Raw genomic sequence first — 6,000 nt, 5'->3', positions numbered from 1 at the left:
GACAGAAAAATAGCAAACCCAAGAAATACAAGCTGGAACTTAGCTTCTGATGGGAAGACAGGTCACAAGAATGATCCAGGAGTGAACAGACCAATACTGGAACATTGACAGGTGGCATGGAGCAAAGATCTAAGTGGAGTTAAATAGAGCAGCAGCTAACGAATTAACCTCGTCACCTGTGAAACTCAGAAACACCCACCAGAGGAAGTCCATGGGCAGAACCAGCCGAAGTACCATTCATGACCACAGGAGGGAGCCCGACAACAGAATTCACAACAGGGTCCTGCCCGGAAAGCCATGCCTGGGTCCTGCTGCATCGGGAGGGGGCTGGGCTGAAAAGCCACGCCAGGGTCCTGCGGCATCGTGGTGTCAGCGGAGGAGGTCCAAGCCGGAGCAGCGGTTGTCGCGGTGGTGGCGGTGGGATGTCCAACAGCACTCGTCATCGTGTTGGCGCTGTAGTGGAGTACACCTGTGGATGGAATAGAGGTGGCCGTGCAGTGGTATGCAGCAGAGGTAGGAATGGGAAGTTAATTGTGACAGTGACGGCACAGTTGGATATGCCGCCACTGTCTGCTGTAAATTGCGACTCTGCTGCATAGCCTGCACAAAAGCAACATTGCAGGCCTGCATCACACTGAGCTGGAGATCAGGGCTAAGGTGTTCTGACATGCCCTGCTGTATTTGGTTAAAAAAATGATGAGCTGGCCTCTGGAGGTCGGCTTTAACTTGATCAAGGCTTTTGGTGACATCCTGGATCCGTTAATTTAAGAGGTTATGGGACACATCCATTCTGTCACCTAAAGCCTTGATTGCTTCGTGTAAAACCGAGCTCAAGTGCAAAAACTCGGGCATGAGTGACCTATCCGAAGCCCTCTGTCGCTGCCGGGATGAGCCCGCAAAAAAGGATGCAGTGAAAGAGGACTGCGAAAGGGGAAAACCTGATGGGCCAGCTCCCTGGTCTCCAGTGAGTGTGGAAGGCCCACCTGCTGCTGCGCTGCTGGATGGCTGGGACGGGTCCGTGGCTGCCGGCTGAAGGACCGCTCCAGAACCTGGGCCGACAGTCGTGCTCTGAAAAAAGAAAACAGAAAATTAATACCAAAATATAACAAGACGGTACATCCTGTGGAATTTGAAATTACATATTATGTCAATGCAATACAACCAGAAGCATGTGAGAAATACTTACGTTCTCATGAGAAGGACCGGTCTTAAAAAGGACAGCAAATGGTGGTATTTGTACAGCCGGTGCCTTGCTCTGGAACCACTTGCAGCACGATTCTCTGTGCGCACGTCCTTGTTGTAGCGGTCCTTCATGGAACGCCAACGTGTTCTTATTTTGTCCACTGTGAAATAACAATAAAATATAATGGTCAGAAAATGGACTTTTGGCCGTGCAAAGACAACTGTGTGTGATGAAAGAAACTCCGAAAAGTTTCTTTCATCACACACAGTCAAGATAGCCCGGCCAAGGTCTCTGCTGCTTCAGACTGCAGTGCAATACTTACCAAATGCATTACGGACCCGTGGCGGGGCATTCTCCCAGCCATCCCACAGCGCTTGGGCCACCTCACTCCATAAGCGGCGTAGTGTGCTGTTTACTGAATGCTGTGGATCCCGGCTGTCCCACAACGGGACTCGCTCCTGGACAAGGGTTATCAGGAGGTCATTATCGATCCGGTCATCGTCCCGTTGTGAAACCTAAAATTAAAAGAAAATCATTTAAGTTTGCTCAATCACATTAGGAAAAAAAATTAACAGATGTTGAGAAATGGCATGAATATGAAAGTCAACTTAGAAAAGGATTCCAGAAGAAAAATTAAAAGAAATACAAGGGTAAAGAAAGGAAGATTCAAGAATATTACAATGAGGACAGTCTGCCTTGTATACATACCCGCTGCCATCTTCCCACCGGACCTTGACTCCGCTGCTCTGTCCCTGTCTGTCCCTCAGTAGAAGTGCTGTAAAAAAAAAGAAAAATCAAATTGTCACATGTGTCGATGTGACAGTGAATACTTACCAAGCTGACGGGCCAAAAACTCACCTCACTCACATGATCCACTTCTGACTGACGTGGCTCAAACTCCTCACCAGATGAAGACTCCGTAGAAGACATTCTGATGCATGTTGAAAGAAAAAAATGGAAGAAATTAGGACATGTAGATCCAAAAAATAGAAAATAAAGGCATTGGCTAGGATATACTCACATTGATCTGGGTCTTGTCCACCAAAATGCGTCCCGGCAGTGTCTTGTCTTCTTGGGAGTCTGATGAGAAGTGTCCTGAAACTTCCCCCAAGGTCCCTTTTATCACCTTGCTGCTGGGGGTGGCTTATCAGTGTCTAGACCACCTTATCTTAATTGAAACGCATGCGTTTAAAAACACATGCAAACGCATGCACAAAAAAACGCATGTGTTTCCATTGACCCAATGCAATTTTTGACGCAAAAAAAACCCGCATGAAAACGCATGCGTTTTTATGCGTCAAAAAAAGCCTCTCAAAATTACTACATGTTGCATTTCTGCAAATAAATGCATGCAGCAAAAAACGTATGCGTTGCAAAACGCGACCAAACGCGTACAAAAAAATGCATGCCTTTTTAATGTTAAATATAGGAAAAAAAAATGCATGCAATTTTTTGTACTAAAAACGCTGCAGACAAAAACGCAAGTGTGAAACCAGCCATCCCTAAAAAACAAATTTTTTAAATTTCCTTGAAAAAATGAAAAATTGCTGCTACATTTTTAATCCTCTTAAAATGCTAACAAAATAAAATAACATTTTACAAATGGTGCTGATGTAAAGCAGGCATGAGGGAAATGTTATGTATTAACGGTTTGCTGTGGTATGGCCATCTGGATTAAAGGGATAATCATTCAAATTTTGAAAATTGCTAATTTTTTTTTACATTTTTCTCAAATTTTTGATATTTTTTATAAATAAACACAAAACATATTGATCTAAATTTACCATTATCATAAAGTAGAATGTGTCTCGAAAAAGCAATCTCAAAATCACTGGGAGTTGTTAAAGTGTTGTAGTTATTGCCAAATAAAGTGACTCTGGTCAGATTTAAAAAATGTGGCTCCGTCACTAAGGGGTTAAGGTGATGTGATGTACGCGCAAAGTAATATATGTATTTTTAGTGTATATACAGTAATCTTTGTTTGCATTAGTTATTAGACTTGTGGGATATGTTACTGATATATTGTTATTGTAATATTTTAATAAATTGTTTATTTTTTTCTAACACAGTCAGAGCTGGGACTGAGATTATTCCATGGTCCCTCTGGGTATCAATGACCAATTGTGATTTACAGTTTTTTTATAAAACATACATATATATATATATATATATATATATATATATATGTGTGTGTGTGTGTAATTATATATACTGTATATATACAGTTAAGTCCATATATATTTGGACAGAGACAACATTTTTCTAATTTTGGTTATAGACATTACCACAATGAATTTTAAACAAAACAATTCAGATGCAGATGAAGTTCAGACTTTCAGCTTTCATTTGAGGGTATCCACATTAAAATTGGATGAAGGGTTTAGGAGTTTCAGCTCCTTAACATGTGCCACCCTGTTTTTAAAGGGACCAAAAGTAATTGGACAGACTAAATAATTTTAAATAAAATATTATCTTCTAGTACTTGGTTGAAAACCCTTTGTTGGCAATGACTGCCTGAAATCTTGAGCTCATGGACGTCACCCGACGCTGTTTCCTCCTTTTTGATGCTCGGCCAGGCCTTCACTGCGGTGGTTTTCAGTTGCTGTTTGTTTGTGGCCTTTCTGTCAGAAGTTTAGTCTTTAACAAGTGAAAGGCATGCTTAAAGGGAACCTGTCACCCCGTTTTTTCAGATTGAGATATAAATACTGTTAAATAGGGCCTGCGCTGTGCGTTACTATAGTGTATGTAGTGTACCTTGATTCCCCACCTATGCTGCAAAATACATTACCAAAGTCGCCGTTTTCGCCTGTCGATCAGGCTGGTCAGGTCGGGTGGGCGTGTTCACAGCGCTGTTTCTTCCTCAGCTTTACGTTGGTGGCGTAGTGGTGTGCGCATGTTGAAGTGACTAATCCACTGTGGGCATGTGAACAAGCAGCGCGCGATCTGCGCTATCACCCCCTGTCATCGGTGGGGCGGCCATCTTCCTGGGGCCGCGCGTGCGCACATGGAGTGCTCTGCTGCACGGGGCTTCAGGAAAATGGCCGCGGGATGCCGCGCGTGCGCACAAGAGATCGCGGCGGCCATTTTCCCAAAGCCGAGATGCAAACTCGGCTTTGGGAAAATGGCCGCCGCGATCTCTTGTGCGAACGTGCGGCATCCCGCGGCCATTTTCCTGAAGCCCCGTGCAGCAGAGCACTCCATCTGCGCACGCGCGGCCCCAGGAAGATGGCCGCCCCCACCGATGACAAGGGTAATAGTGCAGATCGCGCGCTGCTTGTTCACGTGCCCACAGTGGATTAGTCACTTCAACATGCGCACACCACTACGCCACCAACGTAAAGCTGAGGAAGAAACAGCGCTGTGAACACGCCCACCCGACCTGACCAGCCTGATTGACAGGCGAAAACGGCGACTTTGGTAATGTATTTTGCAGCATAGGTGGGGAATCAAGGTACACTACATACACTATAGTAACGCACAGCGCAGGCCCTATTTAACAGTATTTATATCTCAATCTGAAAAAACGGGGTGACAGGTTCCCTTTAATTGGGTTGAGATCAGGTGCCTGACTTGGCCATTCAAGAATATTCCACTTCTTTGCTTTAATAAACTCCTTTGTTGCTTTGGCTTTATGTTTTGGGTCATTGTCCATCTGTAGTATGAAACGACGACCAATCAGTTTGGCTGCATTTGGCTGGATCTGAGCACACAGTATGGCGGCTCTGAAGACCTCAGAATTCATTCGGCTGCTTCTGTCCTGTCACATCATCCATAAACACTAGTGACCCAGTGCCACTGGCAGCCATGCATGCCCGCGCCATTACACTGCCTCCACCGTGTTTTACAGATGATGTGGTATGCTTTGGATCATGAGCTGTACCACGACTTCGCCATACTTTTCTCTTTCCATCATTCTGGTAGAGGTTGATCTTGGTTTCATCTGTCCAAAGAATGTTCTTCCAGAACTGTGCTGGCTTTTTTTTATCAAAGTCCAGTCTATCCTTTTTATTCTTGATACTTATGAGTGGCTGCACCGTGCAGTGAACCCTCTGTATTTACTTTCATGCAGTCTTCTCTTTATGGTAGATTTGGATATTGATACGCCGACCTCCTGGAGAGTGTTGGTCACTTGGTTGGCTGTTGTGAAGGGGTTTCTGTTCACCATGGAGATTATTCTGCGATCATCCACCACTGTTGTCTTCCATGGGCGCCCAGGTCTTTCTGCATTGATGAGTTCACCAGTGCTTTCTTTCTTTCTCAGGATGAACCAAACTGTAGATTTTGCCACTCCTAATATTGTAGCAATTTCTCGGATGGGTTTTTTCTGTTTTCGCAGCTTTAGGATGGCTTGTTTCACCTGCATGGAGAGATTCTTTGACCGCATGTTTACTTCACAGCAAAACCTTCCAAATGCAAGCAACACATCTCAAAACAACTCATAGTAACATAGTAACATAGTAACATAGTTAGTAAGGCCGAAAAAAGACATTTGTCCATCCAGTTGAGCCTATATTCCATCATAATAAATCCCCAGATCTACGTCCTTCTACAGAACCTAATAATTGTATGAGACAATACTGTTCTGCTCCAGGAAGACATCCAGGCCTCTCTTGAACCCCTCGACTGAGTTCGCCATCACCACCTCTTCAGGCAAGCAATTCCAGATTCTCACTGCCCTAACATTAAAGAATCCTCTTCTATGTTGGTGGAAAAACCTTCTCTCCTCCAGACGCAAAGAATGCCCCCTTGTGCCCGTCACCTTCCTTGGTATAAACAGATCCTCAGCTAGATATTTGTATTGTCCCCTTATATACTTA

This window comes from Ranitomeya imitator, chromosome 7, assembly GCF_032444005.1.
Source record: "Ranitomeya imitator isolate aRanImi1 chromosome 7, aRanImi1.pri, whole genome shotgun sequence".
NCBI lineage: Eukaryota > Metazoa > Chordata > Amphibia > Anura > Dendrobatidae > Ranitomeya > Ranitomeya imitator.
This window is presented reverse-complemented; position numbering follows the sequence as displayed.